This window comes from Apis florea, unplaced genomic scaffold, assembly GCF_048593485.1.
Source record: "Apis florea isolate Af1SG1 unplaced genomic scaffold, ASM4859348v1 contig_37_pilon, whole genome shotgun sequence".
NCBI lineage: Eukaryota > Metazoa > Arthropoda > Insecta > Hymenoptera > Apidae > Apis > Apis florea.
Genome location: NW_028256861.1, coordinates 9660 through 23827, shown reverse-complemented (window position 1 = coordinate 23827; position 14168 = coordinate 9660). Strand labels below are relative to the sequence as shown.

The 14168-nt window shown below is 42.0% G+C and overlaps 1 long non-coding RNA gene across 1 annotated transcript; it reads right to left on the bottom strand.

The window, feature by feature from the left end:
- Positions 1-853: 853 nt before the first annotated feature.
- LOC105736704 (uncharacterized) lies at positions 854-8077 on the bottom strand. The gene is made up of 3 exons (XR_015294809.1): positions 7731-8077; positions 6387-6585; positions 854-1470 (listed from the first exon to the last, which is right to left on the bottom strand). It is a non-coding gene; the product is annotated as an uncharacterized LOC105736704 (long non-coding RNA).
- Positions 8078-14168: the final 6091 nt, after the last annotated feature.

Here is a 14168-nt window from a genome sequence, read left to right as displayed (position 1 = left end):
ACGCTCCTCACCGATCGACGCCCCCTCTACTTTGAAGAAGAAACTGGTGTTTCGAGAATGGAAGTGTTGTTGTCGTTTCGAGGATAATGACAACGTCGTGTTGTTGGGGAAAAGGTTAGAGTTTTTTACGATTCTTTTTTTATTTTTCTTTTTATTTGGAAATTGAGAGATGGTGTCGCGGTGAGTGGATAAATCGATGGATTGGAATCCAGAAGAAAGTGATGGTAAGTTTTGGGAAGTGACGTTGTTCTCGTTGAACGAGAAGGAGGAGAAGGTTTCGTTGAATATAGATGGGGTATGCGTGCGGTGCGGTGAAATTGCACAAGTTGGTAAGTTGCGGTTTGCTGTTGATGTTGTAGGTAGGGATGGCCGTCTATTTCGAATTGTGCTACCATCTAGCGGTGTCGTGTATTAACGAAGAGCATTTCGAGTATTTTTATCCGGCACGCGATGAATTTGGAATTTACGATACGAATGTAGGATAAGCGGTATTCGAAATTAATTGAAATTCTCTTCTGTGATTTTAATCTAGCTCGCGTTGCAAGTTTATTATTCGATTCCATCGGTGAGTAATATAGGGATTTACTATTGTCTCGTGGCTCGGATAGATTTCTTCCTTACCTTTATTCGACAATACAGAGATTCAATTTCTTTAACTCGATAGGAACACGAATAGGAATAAATTAAAATTATTTTTTTATAAAATAATTTCAACATTGTTCAATTCTTTCGATAATCGAGGAAACATAAATAATAATACGTTCGAACGGATCGAAACATATATAATGCTATTTTAAATGCTCTTTGTTCGTTAAATTTCATTAGGAAGGTAAATGAATTAAACTAGGTTAACTTTTTAAGGATAACATATTTATTTATTTATTTATATTACATTTGATTCCATATTGATCCATCTATTGATCCAAAATTATATTGTAAATCTAATTAACGATTAAATTACGAATCATATCTATCTCATCTAAACCTAACTTAAAAACAATTAAAACATTTTATAAAATCTATGAACGCTACGGCATATACATACTATCATCGTTAAATACATCGTTTATGATACGATATCTTGCGTGGCAATGTGTATGTACATCCGTGTACGTACTGTATCTAACGTCGAATAAACTATATAAAAAATGATGATTCTTCTTTAGAATTCTCTATGTATATTGCTTGCAGATAAAAAAGCCGATGAATGACTCGATTCTAAAGCTCTAAACGTCTTCTTATATGATCGTTTCGAAAAGCTTGAGAGAACGTCAGGATGATTTATACGAATGTGTCGCCATGCATTGCAATCTAGAGTCGCGTGGCATGTCATCCGTAAGATACCTGTAGAGACGAGCTTCTGATATTTACAATTCTACAAAAGCCCGGATCTACAGGGTAGATCACGAATGTGCCTATCTTATGCAACCACACTTTTTCGGCCATTGTGTCTCTTCTAGGTAGCGAGATCTGCAACACAGAAGCTCAGTTTTTTTTTCTTTTTTTTTTAATTACAGCCAGTCTACAACTCGGTCTTAAATTCTATACAAAGAAAGAAATTGCATTCCTATTTACAAACGGCACATACTATTACTATTACTACTACTACTACTACTATTCTCTTCTCTCATTGTTAACTGCATTCCTATTTCTAGGATTTAAAACCGTTCCTCTCTTCCTTCACGAGACTTTTATTAAATGGACAGGCCGTCCATTTTCGGGCGTCGAAGCTACGAAGATCGAGGTTATGTTCGTTTCGATCGATCACACGCGTCCACGCATGTTTCCAATCGCTAAATTACACTTTGAAAATTTTACAGCGCATCGATCCGGTCATTAAATTACCATTCGATATGAACGACGGGAAGAATTATCCCCCGGGTTTGAATACGAATCGAGTGTAATGGCGTTGCAACAGTGGATAGTAATCGAGAATTAATTGCGCGATGCCGATCGCAAAGCGATCAAGCGAGCAACGACACGTATGAATAACCGTACGAGCATGACTATATAAAGCCGGAGGGGATTAGAAATTTCGCCCCGGCCACCGAACCGTACGTGACGCCGGAAAACCTCCACTAAAATCGGACGTGATCCCGCATGCATATCCGGAATACGAGCTGAAGAAAGCCGTGAATTAATCGCTTCACGACATCGATTTCGTGATTTTTAATCGCCCGTTCCACGAACATATCGTTTTCACTCGACGAATTTACCATCGATTCTTCCGTCTACAGGTGTTTTAACCAACGTAATTTTTAACCTGTACGTCTCGTAAGCGTAATATCTTTTAAGAAAGCGGGAATTTTTTTTAATTTATTACTATTATTATTATTATTGGTATTTCATTTTTTCCATAAAAGTTGATCGTTAATAAAATGCGGAACAAAGTTGACGATTAGAGAAGAGAAATAGAGGGCCAATAGTCGTGTTTCCTCTTCGATTAATTTCCAATGGTGCCAAATTTGGAAAATTAAAAAAAAAAAAAAAAAAAAGAAAAGATTACATAATCAGAGAAATCCTTTATCGTTTTTATCGAACAAGTTTCTACAAGTTTCTGGTTCTCATAATAACGCACAAAGGAAACGATAAGAAGACACACGAATGTTCGCTCGAGCAACAGGCAAAAATGGTTTTCGCGTGCATTTCGCGGAGAATATAGAAAAGAAAGTGCACAGAAAGCAAAGGATGGACAACGAACTAGGTGTCACGAAATTCCATTGGCGCACAGCTATCGCAAGCGCGCTCGTGCGCGACAACACGCTTCCAGAATCGAGGTCGAAGCATCGACACGTCGTGAATACGATTAGAAAAGTGAAAACACAGAAGCGGACGCGACTCACGTTCATACGATCATGCACGTGCACGCTCTTCCGAAAAAGGAAAAAAAAAAAAAAAAAAAAAAAAGAAGCATGCAACGCGAAACGAAACCGCACGAGACATCCGTATTCGTAAATTCGATCAGAGAGATTCCACAACGCACAGTTCGTCGAAACGGTTGGTGGACAAAAAGAATCGTGCACGAACTACAATAATATACCCACCACAGTGCCATCTATGTCCCCCCGTGGACAACATCCGAACAACACATCCATACGCACACGCACGCACGCACACACACACACACACCATCCAGAAGCCCAAAGCTCGCACAATTTCCATCCGTGAAATTCGAAGCGAAAAAAAAAACGGGGAGAAAAAAAAAAAGAAAGAAGAAAAAGGGAAGAAAGGAATCGATGCCTGACTCACACCATGATTGCCCATCGCACGCATCCAGGGCCCCGATGATGCGTGCGCGTGCACGTCCTCGCCACGATTCCATCCTCGAGCACGATTGCGTTTCGCGCGCGGCGCGTGGAAACCGCGTTCGAGGTAGCGCGCGCGGAAAATTCGGGCCAACGCCCTTCGAGACGGAACGCTGGCCGACCGACCGTCCTTTTCGCGACCCCTCGAGCGGAGAAGGCATTCGGCGACAACCGCGAATCCTCGAGTCGCGGGGCGTCTCTCCCACGGCTGCCCGGCCGAACCCACGGGCATCCCCCGGATTCTGCGATGATTGGACCGCGCGCACCCTCCCCCCACCCAAGGCCAGGGGGATGCCACCGCACAGCGGCGTAGCACCGGACTCGGGCGCCCTACGCCACCCATCCGCTCCGCGAGATGAGTATTGATATCGCATTATTCGACGCGCGCCAACTCGTTTCTCTCTCTCTTTTTTTCTTCCTTCGTTTCTTTCCTTTTTTTTTCTTCTTTCTTTTTCTCTCTCTCTTTCTCTCTCTTTCCATCGCTCGTGACGCGGATGTTACCGACGTGGAGGCGGTAAGTAAGAGTGGAAGAAGGATCCACCGTGGATGGATGGGTGGAGTGGTTGGAAATATGCGGTTGAATCTCCGGTGGATGGGGGGAGGGGAGTAATTGGTTTGGAGGAGGGGAGGAGGGGGGTTGATGGGTTGATTGTTGAGAGTAAAAGGGACAAATGAGGCTCGAAACGTGATGGATAATATTTGGTCTATGGGTATTTTTTTGTTGGGAGGGAAAATTTGAAAGAGAACATAAATTTGTTTTTTTTTTTTTTTTCTTTTCTTCGTTTTTGCCTCGAAGGATACGACGATTTGTACTTGATATTATTATTGAATGTTTTTTATGTTTTTTTTTTTTTTTTTTTCGATTCTCTGATATCTCGCGGTATGGATACCTCGTTTTATCGTATCTATTTTATTCGTGAAATTACCAAAAGACGTTTATACGTCGAATATCAAGGATCAAAAAAGATTAAATAGATCGCGTTAAACACGACGCGAGTCATCCATACCATCCGTGTACGAATCGTGTAACACTCGGTGTATTAGTGATTGGGTGTAAGGAATTTCTCTTATGAAATTCTCGCGCGGAAATTCATGCATTATGTACGCAGCGTGAGGGTGAAGGAAGTTTATACGCGGCTCTGTTATTCAGAGAAAGAAGGCCCCGAACAATTTCATCGTTTACATCGACATTGCCGAACGATCGAATATTTTTCTGATATATCTTTTTCCTCCTCCACTCACCAGATCCATTTCCATTTCCATAATACGAATTTTCTCTTCCTTGTGTGTCCACCATATTATCCCTATCCCTCCTCCTACTAATTTCCTCCTGCGAAATTTTAAAAAGATGCAAAAAAAAAAAAAAAAAGAAACAATTGTACCACATCTCTCCTTACTCCTTCCACGTTTATTCCTGATTCCTAATTTCCAAAATTTTTCAAAATCGCGCAAAAAGTAGGAAGACAAGAAGAAAAAGAAAAACGAGACGTCACAGTGGAAATAATCCACAATTATTTGTAGAAAGCGCACGTAAAGGTACAGCCCTGAAGTCGTTCAGCCTCGGCCGAAATCGTGCAGCCTCGGCCTCCTCGAATCCCTGTCAACCGGATGAGCGGAGTGGGAGGGGGTAAAAGGCAGGGGCCACCCTTCGTCTCATCATCTTTTCGCGCTCATATCTGCTCGAAGCCAGGCCCGTGCCCCTCTCCCTCCCTCCCTCTCCTCTCCTCGAGGAGAATCGCTCCTGGAAAACCTCCGCTTTCCCACTCTCCCACCGACCAACCCACTCTTCCTCCTCCTCCTCCTCCTCCTCCTCCCCCTCAAAGTCTCCCGACAACGGTGGCCGTGCCCCGCGTTGTGTTCCTTCTCCTTCGCTTCTGGAGCGACGTATTGATCGCCGCTCCTCTCCTCTCCTCGAAAGCTTGAGCGGCTGACACACCGGCTCCGCGGAGGGAAAACGAAGAATGGAGAGAAAACGTGTCTACTTTGTGGGCGCAAGTGGAAGAGGAGGAGGAAGAGGGGGGTGGCGAGAAGAACACTCGGCTCGACTCTCTCCATCGGACGGAGAGATCCTTGCCGATAACGGTGAAGAAAAGAATTGGGGACCGAGGAGAAGGAGGAGGAGGAGAAGGAGGAGGAGGAATAGAGGAAACGGTCACGTCGTCGAGAGCCGCGTGGAGCGCGCGCGGAAAACTTGGAGAGGGGGGAGGAGGAAGGAGGGTGTTCTGGTTCTGCGAATTTTTGTACTCTGGGATTATAAAGGAGAATGGAGAGCGCGTGGAAGAGGATTTTTATTCGCGATGATTTTAGGGATCGAAGTGTCCACGAGTGGAGTGTCAATCGTCGATTCGTATTCGATGGATAACTTTAAAAGTATTTTGACCCGAATCGATATTTTCTAAAATTTTTCGAGAATGGACTCGGAAGTGATCGTAAAAATTGGTTGGAATATTTGCTCGTAACGCCGTTTCCAATTTTCCAAACAGAGAATAGTAAGAATTGAAATATTAATAGATTTGTATTAACTTTCGAAATATTCTTATCTATATTTCCTTGGAAAAATTTTTGACAGCCCGTTGGGTCGTAACGACGATAAATCAGTCTACTCAAAACAAAAAAAAAAAAAAGGGAAAAAGGAAAAATAATAAACAGGAAGGAGAGATGTTAAACTCGGTTGAAGCAATTTCCAGCAATCGATATCCATCACGAACTTAAACTCTTTTATCGTATGATCTCTATTAACCTTGTAATTAACACCGGCCACCTTCCATAAATCACCCTGTACTGCTTTTCCATCATCGCTCGGTGACGAGAATAAAAATTCGCGCGAGGTGTATGCGTGACCGATACTCGTATACACACACACACACACACACGCACACACCGTATATGTATATATACACGCACGAACACACGTGGAACGGATCGTCGTGGAACACGACGTAGGAAGGATTGCCGATTGTCGCAAATATTCGACGCCGGGAACCGCAGAGTGGAGACTTAACTCGATAATCGGCCGCCACGTTAACTTCATCGCATCGCGCGTCACTCATCCAACATTCTGCCGTGTCGTCCTCTACTCACGTGCAATACGTCTTCCCCGAGTTTGCCCACGTATCTATGCGCCGCTCGCTTCGTGACGAGCCTGCTTCTTCTCCGCCTCCCTCCATCTTACTTTCTTCCTGGCCACTTTCCTCCTCGACCACCGGAAACTTCGAACACGCATTCTTTTTAACTCGGAGAGAGGAGGGGAGTTGCTCTCGCGACGGAAGAGAACTGTTTTCTGAAACGTGATATGATACGTATATACTTTTTTCTTTTTAAAGAATTATACTTTAGAAAGGGAATAATAATTGTTATATATTTCTAGTTGTTATTAAATTGATTGGAAAAAATATATATATATATATCTTTTAAAGAATTATTCTTTAGAAAGGGAATACTAATTGTTATATATTTCTAGGTGTTGTTAAAATTGTGTTGGAGGAGAAGTGATATATATATATATATTTTTTTTTTCAAGGATTATTCTTTAGGAAGGGAATAATTGTCGTTACACATTTAGATGTATAATAGTTATATATATAAGGAGAAATTTTGACGGTATTAAACACTGAGAACGAGAAACATGGGAACGAAATTAAAATTAATACACACACACAACTACGAAATTGCGATTACGTACGATTGATCACAGAAAATTAAATTTGGTCGAAAGGCGCGTGTCCGATTAAACGCGAAGTGAATTTTTCTCCGCCATGTTTCCCTGCCGTGGTAACAGACGGATTGGAGGATGATGGTGGTGGATGCGTTGTACGTTAACGGGGGACGGGGGGAGGGGGGGGGAGAATTACGATCGGTTTACGGGCAAGAAAAATATGTAGAACGAGGACGCGAGTGAAAACATGGGAGGCCAGCCTCCGTTTACGAGCGACCCCGTGGTTAACGGCACCGACTACATATTTATTGATTAATTCACGCCAGCTCATCAGCATACAGCGCAATTTCGACGTGGCCGAGAAATACGGGAGGAATACATTGTTCGCGCGAAGCCAAGATGGAAAATGAGATTCTTTCTCCCGTGATGACACAAAGATTTGGGGAGGAAAAATACACGATATTTCGCGTGTATTTAACATCTCTCTTGAGAGAAATTTAATAAAGGATTTAATAATTTCGATTTTTCGAAAACGAGAAATTTGATCTTTCTTCTTAGAATCTTCGAGAAAGGAGATTGCAATGTAAAATGTTTGCTTAAAGCAACATTGACGCTGAGAATTAATTTTGAAAAGATTCAAAAATTGAAGAAATTTACAAATTGTATAACGCTTCTATTCGAAAAAGAGAAACTAGAAATTTATGTCAAATTAAATGCTCACACACAACTATTCCTTGGATATATATAAAATAAACGTTCGAAGCGTGTACCTGCTACGACGATCCTCCACGATCTTTTCTTCTTCCACTTCTCCCTCGAGATGATCCAAACTTCACCAAATTCCCTCGTCCACCAACGGAAGAGGGATCCATCCCTCGGTGCTGCTCGAAAGTTGCGTCGTTGGCGCAATTTCCGCCAAGATGTTTGGACGCACCACGGTGCCTGCAAGAGGCGCTGTCTTCGACTGGCGTCGGGCAAAGGCGTATATCGTGGAATGCCTGAGAAGGAAGGAACGTCCGGGCTCCGTGCCTCGAATAACGAATCATCTCGATCGCCGCTCGATTTCCTTTTCCATACGGCCGGCCGACGATTCGCATTCGTGGCTCACCGCCCTTTCGAATCTCTCGATCTGTGGCCGGCCATAAAAGAATCGGCTCGCTTCCCGTCGCTTCTCGCTTGCCGCCGCCGCCGTCGCCGCGCGACGATCGACGGATCCCGTTGGCTTGTCGAATCTTCTCTCTGAATCTTCTCTCTGCAAAATCACGCGATAAATCGAAAGTTTCTATTCCAATATTTGTATCAATGTAGTTGATTCAATTCAACAAAATTGAACAAATTCTATTATACATTATTCCTTATCCAGCGAGAGATGGGTGGTTTCCCATTCAACGCGGGTGAACAAATTGCTCGGTTTCGAATAAAACGCGAGTCGGTTGCGGCTTAAAGCTTAAACGGCCGGGCTAATGTTATTGAGATGAGGCCGAAAGCCAGGTGGGCGGGTTACAGAGCCCCCTCCCCTTCCCTCCCGACGGAAGGAATGCCGCCCACTCGCAGGCGAAATTCACCCTTCCACCTCGGTCCTCCTCGTTTGAAAAATGCCCTCCGCCGCGAATTCAATTGCATCTCCCTCCCTCCAGGAAGCGTAGATTATACTTAACCGACCTCTGATTAACCCCGATGTTTCTATTTTCAACGGGGGAAGGATGCAGATCTATCTGTGCGTGCGTGAACCGACACCTGTTCGTGGATACTTTTTCTTTTTTTTCCCCGTTTGGTTTGAATAATATTTCGCTCGTTGAACTTTATGAATTAACATCGTGCACACCGATCGATTAATTTCAAGTGTACAGGATTAACGGAGAGCGTTATACTTTTTTTTTTTTTTTTTTTTTTAGAATATTTTGAAGCGTGGAATTGAAAAAGTATATCTGGTTATATATTTAAAAGAATAATTAAGCAACGCAAGATTGTTTATCTATTATATTTATCACTACAATCAATTTCAAGTATCAAGTATAATTTCAAGAATTAATGGAGCGTTGTACGTTTTGAAAGGAAAAATTGTAATGGAAAATTAAATTGGGTAATTAACTGATTAGTTGACAGTTGCGTGGCGCTAGTATCGCAGCGTTATACCGTTAATAGAAATATTATAAATTTTCAACGAGTTTTATCAAAGGGCATGTACAAACAGAGACGTTACGTTATTGTTATTGGGAAAAAATAATGCGAATTGGATTGGATATTATCTCGCACGAGAAGAAAGAAGAAAAAAGAACCAACCACGAAAACCCAACCACGTCGATACCCAACTCCACGTCACGCTCAGGTATCGACTATTTTTCCCGCGCACAGCTGACCGGTTAATCCGAATTTCCGCGTGCGAGCAGTTGCATTAAGCGGGACCATAAATCATGGCCGGCGCAGAAGAATGGAGGGAAGTTGGAATCTGAGTGACGTCTAGTCAGGGAGCTCCTTGTCGTCGTCGTCGTCGTCGTTCCCCTCCCTCTCTCCCTCCTCCTCCTCCTCCTGCCTTCCCCCAGCGCCCACCGCTCTCCCCCTCCCCCTCCGCGCCACACGTCCGCATCCAGCGGAGCGGCGGGGAAACAAGGAAGGTTTCCCAACGAAGGACGTTGACGCGGGTCCCGCGGGGCATTTTTGCGGGCGAAACGTCCGCCCTATCTTGAAAATATAGGATAACAGGAGATCCTCTGCTTTCCCTCCCTTTTTCCTCCCTCCTCCTCCCCCCGACCCTCCATTTTTACCCGTTTCAACGTTCTCCACCCTCCACCGCGTTCCTTATTTCGAAGCGAGGACCTAATATCGCGTGACAGAGGTTTGAATTGGTCGAGATAGAGGGAAATCTTGCTTCTCTGGAGGGAAGATGGGAAGAGAGGGGGGGAGGGGGGGAGGGGGAAGGGAGAGACGGGCTGGATTGTTTGCCAACGACGTCGTGCAAATCGTGTATTCGATCTGTGTATCTTGCGCGTTCAGATAAGTGGTTGGAGAGATCGAAACTGGGTTAAATCGTGTTCAATCGTTTCGATCGTTTTCGTTCAAGGAGAATTTTGGAAATTGAAGGGATAGGGACAATATACAGGAGAATATTTATTTATATTTGAAAATTGGTGCAAGTTGAAAAATTTTAAGAATCGTTCGTAACTTAATTATATATTGGATCTAATTAACAATTTACAAGGGGATGATATCGAGTAATATGAATGGGGAATTGAAGAAGGAAACTGTGTTTCTGAACCGACGGTGAACGATCTCGTTCAGTCGTTGGGAGGAGCGACAATATTGGGACCCGATAATACCGACCGAGGGATGTGACGGCAGAAGACGATCATTTGTCAGTCGAAGTGGACGAGAGCACGTTATCGCGGCTTCCTCCTGGAAAGATCCATCGCTTGTTCTTTAACCGAGAAAGAGATCTCTGTCGAGGCAAAATCGAAACGAGATTCCACGAATTCCTGCATCCAGGGAAAAATATCTCCCGATAGAGGACGAATTTTCTTTAACAAACTTGTGTGTGTCATAACCTATAAAACAATTATTTATATAAAAGGAATATTAATCGATCATTTGTGCAGCGATTTGGATTTCTCTATAGGATTTCTTGATTCGATTTGAGCTCGTTCACGAATCGATACGATTCACAAGCGATGCAATCTTACAGCTTGTTTATACCGAGTTCGAAACTAATTTAATAAAGCCTATTCACGCGGAAAGTTTGATGGGGTGTAAGGATGGTGTGGCGTGCGATTTTAATTAAAAAACTGGATATTCGTCGTGGGACGAAGGGGAGGGTTATAAGGGAAGGGAAAATATCTGTATCGCAACACGGTTGCCAGCTTTCTGGATGCTTCGAATTTGAAATCGAGTAATAATTTTCATTCATAAGGTAATCATCGTAATTTTAATCCCGAAGATTTATTAAAATTTTCTCTTCGAATCAAGAAAGATATATATATATATTAAATTTTTCTTTTTCTTTCAATTAAAAGAATAGAATATTCAAATTTTATAATCGATCGAGAAACAAGTTAGCTCGATGCGTGATAAATTAACCAATCTCGGATAGGAATGAAAAACGTTCGGATGGAGCGTTCAACTCGGTCACTTCATCGCTAACAAATTTATTTATCCATCCAGAGGGTGACTGGTTAAAGAGGTACAAACAGAAACGGCGACGTGTACGCGTGCGTTAAACGCTCCTGTTAAAAATAACTTTATCAAACAGTTCTCCCCTCTCCGAGAACAAAACCGCGACAAAAGCCAAATTAATTTTGTTCGCTGAGAGAAAAAAAAAAAACGAACGTTCAATCTTCTCCATCGAATCCTCGAATTTAAAACTAAATATTTCTTATCGCAATCTACCATCTTCCTCTACGTATAATTGAACGAGCAAATTGTGCGTTGTTTCGACGATAGCAAAGCAAAATTTTCAAATCACTTTTTCAAATTCTAACGATTTTTATACCAATTTATTATCCTTCCTCCATAATCAATCGAACACATTTATTTACATAATTTTCTACAATCGATCAAATCTTACGAACGAAATATCTTTCGCACAGTTTTTAGCTTTTCCTCCATTGCACGATACACGCCACTCGTTCGATTTTCGACAACGACCGCCGCATCTAAGCGGCGCTGCACTCTGTCACGAGAAATTCATTTATCGCAGTCTCCTTAGCAAAAAAGGGATAAATAAAAACCGCGATATATCTTGCGCACATATATCCCCAACCACTCCCTGTTATTTACATATTCTTTACATATCCACCACGATACACGTATATGCCATCCACGTATCCCAGTCACTCTCTCTCTCTCTCTCTCTCTCTCTCGTGCCTGTATTTCATACGTACGCTTTATGCGTGTGCATATATACATAGAGAGCGCACGCGTATATACAAAGGCGTACGAATACACGAGAGGTATAGTAGCAGTAGCTCTCCGAGTAAGTAGCTAAGCAGAAAGTGTGCATGGGTATATAGGCGGAGACGAGGGGTTGGCAGCCAGTCCAAAGCATCGAAAAGGGGGTTGGAACGTGGTGGCAGTTGGTGGAAAAAGGGGAAGGGGAAGTTGCGATTCCATCTGCCAGCCTGTCATTCTGATACTACGTAGAATGTCGGCTGTTGGCGGAGACGATCAATACATTGCAATCTATATAAAATGGCTGCAGTATCTGGAGCGTCGTGAATAAAACGCGACTCTCTCTCTCTCTCTCTCTCTCTCTCTCTCTCTCTCTTGTTTTTCTCTCTCTTTATGCCTCGTCTTTCTTTACTTCGTCGAAACGAAAAGTTAAGCACACTGTTATACGGTGTCTTGGGAATCGAGTATTTTCATCCGCGAAAGATTCGAAGAATATTTTTTCGTTTCACGGTAATGGAGGATGGATGAGAGTTGGAATTATGAATTTTGTATTTCTTTTTATTTTTTTCTATTCCTTTGTTTGCGAGGGTGTAATGCAAAGAAGAGAATTATTAGGAATTTTCATTTGAATTTATATTATAATTTTTACGAATTTTTGGAGATGCATTAGAGATGTAAAGTTTGATTTATAAATCGTTAAAAAGTGTGAATCTTCCATTCATTAATTTTGATAAGAATTGTAGAGGAACGTAAGTTACATTAAATTGGCAGCGGACATTTCCAGTTGTCGAAATATTGATTCGTTCAGAGATAGAAGGAAGATGGATGGATAGTTGTGACAAATAATTGTAGGAAATATCGTTAAGATAAGGAAGAGTAAATAACGATCGGGTATGAAGCTTGAAAGCAAGGAATGCTTTTGTTACGAAAAGACGTAGAAAAAAGGAAATGCACGAGACAGAAACCGTCACTGTGGCTCCACCTTGCAGATCGGCGGAGATTTAACTCCATTCGAGAGGTCACCGATAGGTGGTGTGTCAGCCATGTTATTTGCCTGTTCCACTTGGCAATTTCGTGAGGATAAAGAATTGGTAAAAATTCGATGTAAATTCAAATTATTTCATCCTATCTTTTAATCGATACTCTCGAACGATATCAACGGATTACACTTATCGATCGACAAATAATAATACCATCTTTATTCCGATCAATTTTTATTCTCGAATCTTTTAATTTTTTTTAAATTTCTCCTATTATCATCGTAAACGATTCTTTTTCCCGAGAAAAGGCATCGACGATCTTTTTTTTTTTTTTTTTTTTTTTATGAATCCTCGTGAAAACACAAACGATAAACAAGATTGATCACGAGGCAATCGTATTAAATCTAATATATTTATCAGCCAATTACAGAAGCGAAACAATAATTAATCGATGGCAATAAAGCCCTCACCGTTTCCACAGAAATTTAATACACCTTTCGGCAGCGTACAGCCATCGATCAAACATTTACGCCACTATTAAGAGAAAAGCAACCAATTACATGCATCTATCCAATTGACTATCAAACGCTATTATCGTAATACGATTTCATTCGACCCGCACGATATTAATTACGGATATCGACAAAGTGTCAACAGGTAAATTATATACATGTGTCGAGTCCATTCTCTTCGATCGTCGAAAGGGGGGAGGGGAAAAAAAAATAAAATAAAACCAATTCGAATTATCAAAATATCACTTACTTGCCGCGCACTTCGATCATCGAAAATCATTCGATCATCACACGAATCTTATCATCTTCACGTTCGACGATAAGAGCACGATTATTACCCTCATCCGTATAGCTGCCATCTTACTTTTTTCCTCCCCTCCCCAATATAATAATAATAATAATAATAATAATAATAATAATACTCGTTACTCGATTCAAAATCGACAACAACCGAATTATTTCGAGAAAAATCCGCACGAAAGAGGAGCTAGATTTCGACTGTACGGGGTCCAGGTCGAGGCAGAACTAACCCGGGTTTCGGCCAATAAAGGGGATCATTTTGAATCTGTGCGCTGAAATTTATGGTCCCCCACCAGGCTGGCCGAGGGCCAGCCGGCTAAAGGACGGCTATTAATTTTACGTTTGTCGCGCGAACGATTCGCCAAAAGATTCGAGCGTTCGTTTCAAAATCAACCCCTTAACGTATCCTCCTCCCCATAAAATTCATAATTCCAACCAACGAATCACACTCCTCCAATAAATACAAATAAATACAAGTAAACGAGTTCTCTCTCGACTCGGCAATCGGATTCACCGAAACTAGCGCGGGATCCAA